The following is a 15,300-nucleotide window of genomic DNA, read 5'->3' as shown; positions in this document are numbered from 1 at the left end:
CAAGAGGGGTTTGAAAATATAATGAATAAACATAATTTCTATTTAAAAAATATATTTTCTTTCCCTATGCTGAGAATAGAGTAAAGAGGGAGAGCAGTAGGAGTTCCCTGGTGGCCTAATGGTTAGGATTTGGTGCTTTCACTGCAGAGGCCAGGGTTCGATCCCTGGTCAGGGAAGCATCCCACATGCCACTCGGTGTGGCCAAAACACACACACACATACACACACACACACAAAAGAGGGAGAGCAGTTAGGGGTCAATTGTAATCATCAAAACAAAATATGATCACCTTGAACCAGGATGATAGTGCTGGGAATGATAAGAAAATGTCAGATTTTGGATTTTGAAGGCAGAGCCATCCAGATTAAATTTAGATAGAAAAAGAAAAGAGTGAAGGATGACTTCAAGGTTATTGGCCTAAGTAACTGGAACGATAAGAGTTGTCATTAATTGAGATGGGGAAGACAATGGAAAGGAGATGGTACATGAAGATCAAGAGTTTAGTTCTGGGCATGAGTTCCACAAGACTGTCATCCAAGTGGAGATGCTAAGTAGACATTAGATACATGAGTCTGGGGTTCAGAGGAGCTGCCTGGATTGTACTGTACAAGGTAGGTAAAAATTTGGGGGAGCCTTCAATGCATATATGGTATTAAAGGCACTAAAGTCTGGAGAAAATTAAGGATACAAGATTGAGTTCTGAGATTCCAATAATAAGAGATTGGGGAAATGAAGAATGAGCAAAGAAGGCAGAGAAGCAATTCAAGTCGGTTCTCTCAAGTCAGAACATGCAGTCTTGAAGCCAAAAGGAGATACGTATCAAGCAGAAGTGGTGAGGTCCTATGAAAAGGAGTTAGAATCAGTGGACTGGAGGTTCTAGCGGGGCTGAAGAATTACTGGAGTCAGGGCATTATAGCAAGGTAGAAGGAATTTAGGTAGATGCAGTAAGAATTTGGGGAGCTTGAAACTGAGTTGATGGAGGGTTGTAGTTAGTTCTTGATTATGACAAAGTGTAGGTGTGAGCATGGGAATGACTGGCTGAAGTGTGGAGGACAAGGTATAACTTCCAGGACATTACAGATGAGGGGTAAATGATCTGAGAGTCCAGAGTCTTGGAATGTGGGTATTCAAAGCACCAAAATGTGGGTAGTATTTGAAGAGTGTGATAGCAATCCAGTAGTTAAAGTCATCCAGAACGAGGGGTATAAACTGTGAAGTGGTGGGTGGTATAGTTTGATGACACTACATAAAAAGCTGGGGTTCTAAAGAAAGATTGGAAAGAGAGTGGTCTGGAAGCAGCATGAGGAGCAAAGATGACTCAGCCCGTTTCCAGGGCCCATGGTAGAAGGGGGTGGGAAAGGAAACAGCTGTCACTTTAGAGGGACCAAAGAGAGAGTCTTCAATGGGTGTCAGATTTCCATTAGAGCAAAAAGGTGAACCTTCTGAAGAGCATCTTCAGAAGAATTTGAGTGATTTATTGATGACTGATACTAAAGTTCCAGAAGGCATTGGAAGGGTGTCAAGGGTTAGAAAATTGGAGAGTGTACAGAGCCATATGTGGATTTGATTCTAGGGGTTGAAGGGTGACTTGGGAATCCTAGATATTCTCAAGTGTCTAACATTACAGGAATGGAGGGCATAAAAAGAATTATCCAGATGGTGGGAGTCTGGGAAGGACAAGTGGTTGGGAGGAGGTATAGTCTTTATAGAAGCCTGTGGAAGAATTCTTTGTCCCTCCCTTTCACTCCTCCCAGGGGAGGCCTGAAGGCTGGGGAGGGTTAGTCTTACGTGGAATGTGTGCAGTGGAAATATATCCTGTAATTTTGGAGATTTTAAAATATTGAAGTATAGTTGATTTACAATGTTGTGTTAGTTTCTGGTGTACAGCAAAGTGATTCAGTTTATGTGTATTCTTTTTCATATTCTTTTCCATTGGGGTTTATTATAGGATATTGAATCTAGTTCCCTGTGATATACAGTAGGACTTTGTTGTTTATGTGTTTTATATATAGTAACTTGTATCTGCTAAACCCAAACTCCTAATTTATCCCTCCCCCACCCCCTATCCCCTTTGGTAATCATAAATTTGTTTTCTATATCTGTGAGTCTGTTTCTCTTTTGTAAATAGGTTCATTTTGTGCCATATTTGAGATTCCACATATAAGTAATATCATATGGTATTCATCCTTCTCTTTCTGACTTACTTCACTTCGTATGATAATGTCTAGGTCCATCCATGTTGCTGCAAATGGCATTATTTCATTCTTTTTAATGGCTGAGTAATATTCCATTGTGTATACATACCATACCTTCTTTATCCATTCATCTGTCAATGGACACTTAGGTTGCTTCCACATCTTGGCTATTGTAAATAGTGCTGCTATGAACATTGGGGTGCATGTATCTTTTTGAATTATAGTTTTGTCTGGATATATGCCCAGCAGTGGGATTGCTGGATCATATAGCAACTCCATTCTTAGTTTTTTAAGGAACCTCCATACTGTTTTCCATAGTGGCTGCACCAATTTACATTCCCATCAATAGTGTTAGGAGGGTTCCCTTTTGTCCACACCCTCTCCAGCATTTGTTATTTGTAGACTTTCTAATGATGACCATTCTGACCTGTGTGAGGTGGTACCTCATTGTAGTTTTGATTTTCATTTCTCTAATAATTAGTGATGTTGAACATCTTTTCATGTGCCTGTTGGCCATCTATATGCCTTCTTTGGAGAAATGTCTATTTGGGTCTTCTGCTCATTTTTTTATTGGCTTGTTTGATTTTTTGTCATTGAGTTGTATGAGCTGTTTGCATATTTTGGAAATTAATTTTTGAGATTTAAATGTCAAATTTTACTCGGCTTACTGATATTTAGAATACAAACTTTATTTCTCTCTCACACATATTTCTGATACTTATTCTAAGCATTACATGCCCACAAGCAGCTCTTTAGTGTTTCCTGGCAAAGGTTTTTCTTCCGTGCATAGAGAGTAGCCATGGCCTTGCTACATTTCTAAACATGTTCATACTAAAGGAAGATGTCCTTTCCCAAGGTGGGAGTAATTCCCCTGGATAATTGTTTGAAGAGAGCAAACATTTCTCTCTGCTAAATGCTCTGAGTCCCCCACTTAGCCACCAAAGCAAATAAGCACAGGTTAGGAAATATAAACAGGCATCTTTATAGACAGTATGAACAGATCATAATTTATCATTTATTAATTATAGCTATCAAATCTGTTTCCAGATAGCAGCTTATGATAATAAAATATACAATAAAGTTGTTAAAATTAACAGAAAATTAAAAATATTGATAGAAAAATAAACCACCATATACTAATCATTCAGGTTAATGAGTTACTATAACAAACATTAAATTTTTTTCTGAGCCTCCTAGAGGTCAAAGCAAAAAGAGATGAATTATAAGGTTCTTATGCACTTTATGATAGGACTAATGATATTTTTGAGTGCCTGTTATGTGTCACTTTTGTTATAATATAAACCTTACAACCACCCCATGAGATTAATTCACCATCCCCATTTTAATATGAGGAAATGGAGATTCATAAAAGGAAAGTGCCTTTGCCAAGGTCAAATGACTGGAAATCATAAAAGTATTTTGTCTACACTAAACCCTGTCTTTGTTCTTTCTAAAATCCAGGAACATGGTAATAAATTTTAACTTAGTAAAGGTGTTTCTGCAAATCTTCCTTTGATATCATTGCCTGGGAGCAAAAGGAAAGGAAAAATTTGCTATTCAATCATTGTAGTCTGTAGGCAATTATTTCCCTTGCCATGACCACTAACAGGTTGTAAACTTTTTATCAGTTTCTACTTGCCAGAATATCAGGAAGGATAGTTCGTTAGAGTGAAGAACAGTGTTTTAAATATGGTTTCTTCTTCTTAAGTGCTTTCTACCTTCTAATAATAAAATTAATTAAATCCACACTCTTTGTTATTTACTCTATGTTAGTTTCCTGGGGCTGCTGTAAGAAATGTCTACAAACTGGATGGCTTAAAACAATGAGAATTTATTTCTCTCATAGTTCTGGAGGCCAGAAGTCCAAAAATTAAGATATCAGCAGGAGCACATTTCCTATTGAGGTTCAAGGTGAGAATCCCTTATTTGTCTCTTCCAGATTCTGGTGATTGTTGTCATTCTTTTACTTGTAGCTACATCACTCCAGTCTCTGCCTCTGTGATCATATTGCTTCCTCTCCTGTGTGTCTGTGACTGATATCTCTCCAACTCTCTTATAAGGACACCACTTGTAATTAGGGCACACCTGGATAATCCAAGATAATCTCTGTCTCGAGACCCTTAACGTCATCATATTTTTGCCATAAAATATAATATTCACTTTTTTGCCATATAAGGTAATATATATTCAAGGATCAGAAAGTGCATGTATCTTTGGGGTGTCATTTTTTCAGTTTGCCACAATTTTCTTTCTGGCTGCCAAAGTTTCATCTCTGTCCCACATACAAAATACAGCCAGCCCATTCCAACAACTTCAAAAGTCTTAACTCATTTTAGTAACCACTCAAGTCCAAAATTTCATCTAAAGAACATTAGCTCAAAAGCCCCAGATCTCATCCTGTAAATAATCTAAATCAAGTATAGGTGACAGTCGGGCATGATTCCTCCTGGGGCAAAATTTATCTCCATCTATCTATGTGTGAGACCAGAAAACAAGCTATCTACTTCCAAAATTCAATTTGAGGACAGGTATACTATAACAGTTATAGACATGCTCATTCCAAAAGAATGAAAGTGGAAGGAATAAAGGGTTACCAGTTCTAAGCAAGTTCCAGATCCTGCAAGACAAATATCAGGTTTCTAGTCCTAGGAATAATCCTCTGTCACTCAGCTCTGTACCCCTTTGCATCCATGTCTCCACCCTTCAAAGTCATTCTTCCTTTTCCTTGAAGGCTAGCACACTTTTGTAGCTGAGTAGATTTATAAGCATGTTTCCTGTTTGCAGAATTTAGGGAGTCCAACAGACTTTTTTCATGTTGTTTTATCTCTCTTTCTGTCCAAACTGACAGTGTTTCTCCTGAGATAACATTCTTAAAAACTTTGTGTGTCTCCTGTGTGTTATAGGTATTCACATCATTAAATAAGAGGGCCCTCCACAGACCTTTCTTGGATAATCCCATCTTAATTCCTGGCTTCCTTGGGATGATTGAGTAGATCCATGAGTCACACACCTAATCTCTTTAGCTAGAGGTTGTCCAACTGTATCTTTAGACTTCTCTCCAGGGCATGCTTTCCTAACAGTGAATCTCCTAATTTTGGCATCATTTGCAATTTGGATAGGCTGAGAATTTCTCAAGTCATCAAGTTCTGGTTTCTTTTTGTTTAACAGTTCTTTATCTCTTTCCTCTCTCATTTAATCATGAGCAGCAAAAAGAAACTAGGTCACAGCTTCAACATTTTGTTTAGATGTCCAAGATTTTTGTTTACAAATTCTGCTTTCTATACAACTGTAGGATGCTGTTCTCCCTTATAAGGACATTGTGATGGTATTTAGGGCCCACCTGGCTATAATCCAGGATAAGGTTCACCTTTCAATATCCTTAATCATATCTTTTGCCCTTTTTTTTAATATAAAGTAATAGTCACAGGTTAGGGATTAGGAAGTGGATATATCTTGAGGGAGGAGGGCATACCTCCTACCACAGCCTGCAAAATCATTACCCTTCAGGGGAAAAGCATTTTTTGTAAGATTGTACCACCAGAGGTAGATTCAATCCACCTGATCAGTTAGCTCTTGTTTAGAGGAGAGGTTTTGATTTTAAATCTGAAAGATACTCTACACATATATCAGTAGAATAGGAGAGAAAGTAAAGCATGGTTATTATTTCATGATGAGGCTCGTGCCTGTTTATACCAGGGACATATGAAGATTTGAAAGTTGAGGGCTAGTGTAAGAAAATGAAGAGGCAGGCAGAATTAGGCAGACTGTTGCCATGGTGATACAATTAGTATCACACACACACACACACACACACACACCCAAAAAATACAAATCAGAGCATGTATTTGCAGTGCTCTGAATTTTGCTTTTTATTTTTTTTATTTTTTTAACATCTTTATTGGGGTACAATTGCTTTACAATGGTGTGTCAGCTTCTGCTCCACAACAAAGTGAATCAGCCATACACATACATATGCTCCCATGTGTCTTCCCTCTTGCGTCTCCCTCCCTCCCACTCTCCCCATCCCACCCCTCCAGGCCGTCCCAAAGCCCTGAGCTAATATCCCTGTGCCCTGCGGCTGCTTCCCCCCAGCCATCTACCTTACTACGTTTGTTAGTGTGTACATGTCCATGACTCTCTCGCCCTGTCAAAACTCACCCTTCCCCCTCCCCATATCCTTAAGTCCGTTCTCCAGTAGGTCTGCGCCTCTATTCCTGTCTTATCCCTAGGTTCTTCATGACATTTTTTTTCCTTAAATTCCATATATATGTGTTAGCATACGGTATTTGTCTTTTTCTTTCTGACTTACTTCATGCTTTTTAAATTAAAAACATACCTTAGGGATCTTCCCAAATCATCATCTATAGAGTGATTCTTCATTCTTCTAATGGCTGCCTCTTAAACTATTCTGTGTATGTACCAAGAGTAATGTAATTCCTTACTGGATGACATTTTTCCTCCAGTTTTCTGGTTATTCTATGAACATCCTTGCATATATGTCTTTGCACACATGTGAGAGAAGCTATCCAAGTCAGGGCCCACTTATTTACCTAACTCCTTTGGGGGTGTCATTCACACCATAATCTATGGGAATGGAAATGCCTGAAGTTGGGCCGTGTGTTAGCCTGCAAGGCTGTTCTCAGTGGCTGTGAGTGAGATACTTTCCCAGAGATGAAATGCTAGTTCTAAAGTTAGAGTATGTAAAACATGAATCTGTATTCATTTACAGTGTCATTAACAGTGAGTGCTTGTGATGACCTGTTTTCTGCATGGCTTCTAAAATGTGCAACACACAATCCTACAGAAACAGTTGCTCCTGGAGTTGTGCAACACGTGAAATATGGTGGCCCTGATTTCTCAAAACTCTATAATCAGACTGATTTAAGTAAGACTATTAAGTAAAAAGTAGTATTCTCTTAAAATTTGCACTTATGTAATTACAAAGGTGTTTGAGCATGTTTTATATATTTATTATCTATTTATAGGTATGTGTGTGTCTGTGTGTAACCTCTTTGTTCATACTATTTGCCTATTTTTTTTTTATCAGGGGAGGGCGCGAACGCAGTCCCCCACTACCACAAATTATGCAGTCGAGTTTCCCCCATTTGGGGAAATCGCAGGGGTCAGCACATCCGGAGTGCAATGGATAAGCCTTGCCCTGAGAAAACCGCCTTCGTGATCATGGTATCTCCCCTGCCAGGTAAGTATTATTTGCCTATTTCTTTTCTTGAGGGATTATAGGTCAAGACTTTTATTAAAGACTTAAAGATGAAAAATAATTTATTTCAAATGTGCTGGATATAATTTTTCAGTGTCATTCTATTGACCACTAAAAATTTAATACAGTTTGAGTTGCATGTCTTTTGTATAAATACCATTTCCATTATATGGTAATAGAAATATCCCGTGTTTCCTTTTTAATCCTTTTTAGCCTTTAGTAATTTAAGGAGTGTGTTCAATATTGATATCCAATTTTGTTTTCTTTTTTCTCCAAATGGTTTATTATTTTCTGACACCATTCACTTAATAACACACATCTTCTTACTGACTGGAAGTGTACATTTATTGTATGCTGAATTCCCATGTATATTTTAGTTGGTAACACCTTTATAACTGAGCCAAAAGAAGAGCAGAGTTATACAAAATATGATGGAGGAAAAATAATGGATTCCATTTGGGATATGTTCGTATGAGTTATATTTAGGACAAACAGGTAAAGAGGTCCATTCAGTACTCAGGATTTCTGTGTTTAGCCTCATTTTAAATCAAGCCCTCATAGATATTTAGTTGCCATTACATAATCTTGGCCAAGCCAGATTTCCCCAAATATTTTGTCTTCAGTTTCATCATGGTCTGTCTCTTATGGCAGGGGCTTTAAGTCTTGGCACTATCACAATTAAAAAAATTAAAATAGTTCTAATTCCAACTGAGGTGACAGGTAATTCATCCCTGACTTTTTGTACTTTGATTTTGTGTAAAGAGAATGTGTAAAGGAATGTGCCTTTTATGAATGGACAGTTCTGGTACCTTGGTTATTAATAATATAGCTTTATTTAATGGTAAAATAGTTTCATTATATGTGAAGTCTTAACTTGTTCCATGTAAATAACAGTTCTAGGAGGAAGCTCCCTGTGGAGAATCTATGTAAGCAGTCATCTTTTTTATAAAACCGTATTAATTTTCAGAGTTCAAAGACTTGGTTTTAACAAATTTGTTTTTATAAAGTTAGCAATGAGAGTGACCTTAGGAAAAAACATTAGGAATGTCACTTCAGCCAAGAATCCTATTGGAGAAAATATTCCCTGAAGAAACCAAAGCAGTTATTAACTGTCTACTTCTAATTTAACCTTGGACTGAGTGAGAACATTGGATGATTGCCATCCTCTGAAGCCTTATCATTTTTAGTTAACATTTAGCTAAATCTTTCTTTTGTATTTCCCTTGTCCATTATGAAGTAAAATCTAATATCCAGCCAGTTCGTTTCTAAATTCTAATTAGGTTACCGCCTGTCCTTATCACATTTACATGAGACATTTTGGAATGGGTGTTACATATTGGGCCAATTTGTGTGAGGTATGATAGTATGCGACAATCAAGATGTATAGTGTTGCTAGGTTATAATTTTTACTTCTCAATTTTTCTAGGCATCTAGATTTTATGGGTGAATTTTAGATTCAGCCAGGAGGGATCCTAATGCTTAAAAATTATTTGGACCTAAGTATAATAGAATGGTATGGTATGAATTACGGACAAAACTCTCATTCAATGTCCAAAAGGCTGGTCCCTTGGCAAAATATTAGAAAGTTAAGAATAAACTCAGAATGAAACATGCTTAGGCCATTTTTTCAAGGCATTGACAAAAGAAAATATTTTAAGCAGGAAAATGGTTTTAGAGACTCAGACACAAAATTCTAAAATTAAGTATTAATTGTGAAATTGGCATACACAGCCTTGGTCATAATTGGATTTATAGATTTGTAACTTACACTGGGTCTTCCTTCTTGGATATATTTTATACAGCCCCACACAATGCTAACTGAACACCTCCCCATTGACACGTCAGGCCAGGGAGAGCCTCTGTGAAAATCTTTAAGAACAGTGTTAAGTAATGCGGCCTTGACTTGTGTTGCTAGAATTTAGCAGCTGCTGCCAACAGAGTGAATGGACCAGTAGTCCATTCACTACATCCAGTAGTGCACCTTTAGGTAGTTTCCAATCATGAGGTTTTATCATCTCAGGAAATGAGATGGCTCCCTGAGCAAACTGTCCATGGACCAAATGGATGAAACGCCAAACTTTCGAACAATAGCAACGTCTGAAAATTGTGTTAACTGAGATTCAAAACCCTCAAATTCTTCATGAGACCTACCACTGCTGCAGGTTCATGAGGAAGGTTCTCAGAGAGGACATGGATCAATGCAATGTACACTCTCATTATTGAGCTTTGACCCTTGGTGAGCCGGACTAAGTTATGGGAACTCCTTTTGATCCTCTGGCTGTAGACCTTGGCTACAGCAGAGTTAGTATCACCTTAGAGCTTTTTGCCATCTTGGAACTTTCTCCTAAGCCCATGTGGTCAAGCTTTTTACCACTCTCATAGTGAGGAAAATCCTAGAAAATCTAACCCAGGGGTTGTAACCCAAGGAAACAAGCCATTTTTTATCTAATTGTGTATCCACTCTTTAAAAATACCAGTCCATCCCTAGGGCTTCTTGGAAGGTTTTTTTATTTTGTTTTGATTTTTTCTGACAAGTAAATGTCAACTCTAAGGTTAGTTGTGATTACAGTTAGACTAGGGAATCTGCAGGAGGCTCTGCAAGCCATTCTTCACTGTTCTTTGTGAGTCATTTGCTACCTGCATGGTCAGAATTCTCCCCTTTCCCTTAACTCCTTCCCATTTTTGGTGGACTGGGCGGGGCGGCGGGGTGGGGGAGGGTGTGGGAGTGGGTTGTTGGTAATGGTAGACTGTCTTGGCTGAGTTCTGAGGAACCACTGTTAAGAATTCTACTTGAGGTAACACAGGCCTGGAGAGCCAGAGGGCAAGCCACAGCAGAGTCTGTGAGCAATTGTTAATTAGATTTTTAAGAAGACACAATAAAAACACAACCCCAAGGGCCAGTGGCTAGATCCAGCTCTGGTTGAAGAACCGCGAGTTTGAGGCCAGACAGAGCTCAGCTCAGAGGAGCAGCTTCTTGAGAACAAGACCCAGGATTCTGAGCAATTGTTGCATGTGACTTTGTGCGTCTCTGGCTGATCTTTGTTACTTTCAGTGTGAGGGGAGGTTGGACTTGTTTCAGGGCTCCATGACAATGCAGAGCAGGGCTGCTATTGTCCAATTTGTGTGAAGGTAAGGAGGAATAGGGTAGGTTTTTTAAAAAAGATAATAATAGTAACTACACTTATTTAGAGCTTTTTATGTGACAAATATTCTAAGCAATTATTACATGTACACACTTGCCTTAATCTTCACAACAACCCTCTGAGGCTGGTACTATCAGTATTCCTAATTTACAGATTCATCCAGAGGCATAAAGAGTATGTAACAGAGTCAGGATTCAGTCTAAGGTCCCTCAGTGTGCACCCTTAACCACACTCAGCTATGCTGCTTCTGATCACACAGAGAATGCGTATTTATGAGTTGGTTTTGTGGTCAGCTGCAGGTGACGATCAGATGACTCTGGACAGACTGAGTGGATAATATCCCTCAAAACCTCCACTGCAAAGATATGACCGCTAAGAAGTTAAAATGGGTCTGCCAGCCATTTGTAAAATGCTCTTTCAAGGTTAGTTAGGTTGCTGAGCAAACCACAAGAGTACTGGCCCAAATAGACCACTGGAAACGTTGCCTTTTGTATCCTTAGAGTCCTGAAGAGTCTGAACAATTTCTACTTGCTGAACTGTTCACTGGAGGAGAACATCTATGTCTCATTCATTCATTCCTTCATTCAACAACACGCATTGACCTTCACTTTATGCCGGGCTCTATCCAGGATGCTGGGGATGAAAAATGGAAAGATGTGGTCCCTGCCCTCATGTAATTTAAATACAGGCAAGAGATGTGCCATCAAACAATAGGATGACTCCTTTAAAGATATGTGCACAAACCTGAATGAGATCACCAGAGAAATGGCACAGCCAGCTTCTTGGGGAGTCAAGGAAGCCTCCTCAGAAGAGGTCGCATTTGAACTGAGGCTTGAAGAATGAATGGATTTGTCAGGTGCACAGGCAGGGAGGACTCTTTCAGGGAGAGCATGTGTAAAGGCGGGGCACCAGACCAGAGCCTGGTCCACTAGAGAACTATAAGTAGTTCAATATTTCTGGCTTGCAAAGAGCAAGGCAGGAAATGACAGATGAGACTGGACATTTCAGCAGTGGCCAGATCTTGAAGTTCTTTGTATGCTAAGCAAAGGAGTTTACAGTTTACTCTGTAGATACCAGGGAAGCATTTTAAGGGCTTTAAGCCAAGGTTTCACAGTTAGATCTTTTATATTGGAACTATCAGTTGGGCAGCAAGCATGGAAGATGGATTGGAGGAAGCTGATAGTAGAGGCCGGGGGCCGGTAGGAGTATGAGGCTGCCCTCCTTTGGGGAGTTTCTTGGCACTGGAAATAGTAATAGTCTTGAGCTTTCCCAAAGGGTCTGGGTAAGACCTCACGGAATTGCAGAGTTCAGTGTTGGGTGAGATCAGCAAGGAGGTACAAGGAGAGAATGGTGACTCAGTCTGAAGGGTATACAGTTTAATAGGTATAGTTTGGAATTTGAGCCAAATGTGCTTGTAGTGTGGGAAGTCTTCTCAGATGTCCGCAGACATTCAGATAACAGCCGTGTCATCCTCAAATGCAAAATTTCACTTTAGTAGCACTACCATTTTCATCACGATGCCATAGACTCTGCTTAGAGGTCAAACCAATTCATAGTTCAGTTATTTTTTTAACTTCAACAAGTTGCCTTTGGATTGTGTGCAAGTGAAATTTATAAATAAGATCTACATTGCAGTGTTTGTATATTAGTGTGAAATGTATTCTCACTTATTTCAGAGAATTACTGATCAGATTACCTGTAGTTTTGTAATATTTCTGCCATAACTTCCCTGAGTTGGTCTACAGGAGGTTTATTCCTCTCCTCTCATAGAGCATTTTTCATACACAACCACACACAATATACCCACACACATCTCAAAAGTACATTCATACATATAAAAGATGAAATGTTGTCCATGCATTTTTCTACATTCTCTGAAAGGCAAAAACTTGACTTGCTGAACTTCAGTCATAACTTAAAGTTCATCTTCTTCAATACATTTTCCAAAATATTTAAAACATAAGGCTTATTTTCATGCTGATTCCATTCCACTTGCATTTGTGTTGTGTTTTTTACTTGTCTTCTTAAAGCAGTACTTCTACCAGAAGAGTCAGTATTAAAATAAGCACTATTAATAAATGCACTTGAAAGGTATTGGACCCTGGCTGATTTTTTTTTACATGAGTCATTTCATCAGCATTCTAACCTGATGCAACTAAATTTAAATTGGCCCCCAACTCACAGGCACTTTAGAGGTGATACTATTAATTGGCAGATTTCTTCTAAGCAGTATGTACAGTTGCCATTGGATTCTGTGTGTCTGTGGGCACATGCATGGGCCACATAAGAACGTCTGTAATCTAGACAGCTGCCAGGCTCTATTTTCGTGTTATTGATTACACACTCAGGCATCTCCCTTAATAAAACAAGCCCATCTGCAACAAGGTGAGAAAAATGGAAAACATATAAGATGGCTGCGTGCCAGGAAGCTGATATGTACATTCCAGTAAGCTAATGCCTCGCATACGGTATTGTGTTGACTGTCATGACTCATGAACCTCAGTTGATAGCACCTGGTACTGGGTTTTCCTGAATGTTCTACATCATTCATTGTCTTCAAAGCTAATTTGAACTTGTGGTAATTTTGCAATGTTATTATTCCAGAACACTGAGACATGCACGTACACCAATATAGGATGGGAAGAATTATCCCTTTATTATGTATTTGAAATAAAGTTATTCTGATGTATAGTGACCATTAGAGAATTTTAAGTAGAGATTTTGGAGTTTGACTGCCTGGATGGTTCAGATTCCAACTTGAGCTTGAGCTATGTGACCTTGAGTAAGTTGTTTAAGTTTTCTGTCCCTCAGTTGGCTCATCCATTAAAAAAAGAAGTAGAATAAATCCTTTCTAGTAGGTTACTATGAGGGCCAAGTAAGAAAATACAAATAAAGTGTTTAGTACATTGTTTAAGTATTTAATAGATATTTTCTCTCATTACTCAACTGTTGACGTTTTGATTATCCTTTGCACCCCCAGTGAACACTGATGCTATTTAGTTCACACAGGCTAATTGTCTGGGTTATCATAGATTATGAAGGTGAAAAAGCTCTCTTCCAAAGAGGATTACTTGAACTCTGACTGAGAGAACATCTTCCCCACCCAAACAAGCCCCAAAACCCTACTCAAAGCAAATTTACTCATTTGTGCTTGTAACAGCCAACAGATGCTAATGGAAAACATGTAAAAAAGGACTACACAAAAAACAGCTACTAGAAGTCTAGGGTGATTGTGAGGGAGAAGGGTAGAGCAGGGAAGGGAATTCAGGTCCTCTCTTGAAGCACCTTGTAAATATGCAGTTAACTGTTTTTTATCTTATAAAGTCATCGTAGAGTACATTTTTAAAATGTGACAAAAAGAATATATAAACACTAAATAATTATTCCCAGGACAGAGAGATTTTTTTTTTTTCAGAGCTGCAGGCAGATCTTGAGGAATTTATCTGTTCACTAAAGAATGCTTTTACGTATGAACTAATTTTAGACACACATAACTCAATTCAGATGACTGAAACAAAGTAAAAGTTTTCCTGGGTCATATAAGTAAAGAGGATTTAATTTTGTTTTCAGATGTTGTGAGCTGTGTTGCAGTTATTTTTGTATTCCTCCTTTCATTTATGGTGTTTTTCAGAGTTTGAATAGCTGTCCTAGAAGAAGATTAAAACTCAAATTTTATATGAAAGTGCTGCACAAACTCTTTATATGTGTTTTAAAGATTAAAACTGGTGTCTGAATATGTGCCCCCAATCAGAAGACTTATACAAGAGTAAACTAGTGCTAATGATCACACAGCAAAATGTGCTAGATCTCCTTGGACCCCCTCAGTCACTCCTACTCCCCTGGCCAGAGATAACAACTGTTAGCAATGGGGCCTATTCCATCTTACATTTCTTTTCTCCTTTCTCTGCTACTTGAATTTGGTAATTTGTATCTAGCTGTAATGTGTTCAGGTGTATTTTCTTTAATGGAGTAGGTACGAATGAACAACAATCAGTTCAACTTTCTTATTATCTCTGACGTTCTGTGATTTTACCATCTTTTCACTCCTAATGTTTTTGTGTTTCCTCTGTTTTGTTTTGTGTTTCTCCTTGGTCAAACATGTTAGAAATGAATTTACTTTAGTGTCCTTTCCAAAGAACGTAATCTAGTTATGATCAATCTACTTTTGGAGTTTTTTCTATTAGTAATGATAATAACAGTGGTGTTATGGGCACATCTGAAGACTAAATTGTATTAATTATATTATACTGTATATATGACTTGCATGAAGTGAGCACTTCACGAAGGTTAGCTCCTTTTATTATTAGTATTATGTGTCTGACTTTATTCATTCCTTATGATTTCAACACTTTCAGTTAATATATTTAGTACCTCAGAGCTTATAAAGCCCATTCACGTATTTATTGCACAGTAGCCTTCCGCTGTGAGCTGAATGTTTGTGTCCCCCACCCCCAGATTCGTGTGTTGAAACTCTAATCCCCACTGTGCCAATGCGATGGTATTTGGAGATGGGGCCTTTGGGTAGTAATTGAGTCATGAGGGTGGATCCCTCATGATGGGATTAGTGCCCTTATTAGAAGAGACACCAGAGAGCTTGCTTCCTCTCTCTCTTTCTCTCCTACGTGAGGATATGAGAAAGTACAATATTCCTATAAAACATCATTCTTTGCCTTTGATGTTTTCTAGGTAATCCTCAGGAAGACATAGCACAAAGAATGCCTAAGGTAGTAAAACCAGGTTCCA

The 15,300-nt window shown here is 38.4% G+C and overlaps 1 non-coding gene across 1 annotated transcript; it reads right to left on the bottom strand.

The window, feature by feature from the left end:
• Window positions 1-7,240: 7,240 nt before the first annotated feature.
• LOC136126205 (U1 spliceosomal RNA) lies at window positions 7,241-7,404 on the bottom strand. Its single transcript, XR_010656094.1, has one exon. It is a non-coding gene; the product is annotated as a U1 spliceosomal RNA (small nuclear RNA).
• Between the last annotated feature and the right edge of the window lie 7,896 nt (window positions 7,405-15,300).

Source organism: Phocoena phocoena, chromosome 7 (assembly GCF_963924675.1).
Source record: "Phocoena phocoena chromosome 7, mPhoPho1.1, whole genome shotgun sequence".
NCBI classification, from domain to species: domain Eukaryota; kingdom Metazoa; phylum Chordata; class Mammalia; order Artiodactyla; family Phocoenidae; genus Phocoena; species Phocoena phocoena.
The sequence above is the reverse complement of the archived record's forward strand: the minus strand, read 5'-3'. Positions and strand labels throughout refer to the sequence as shown.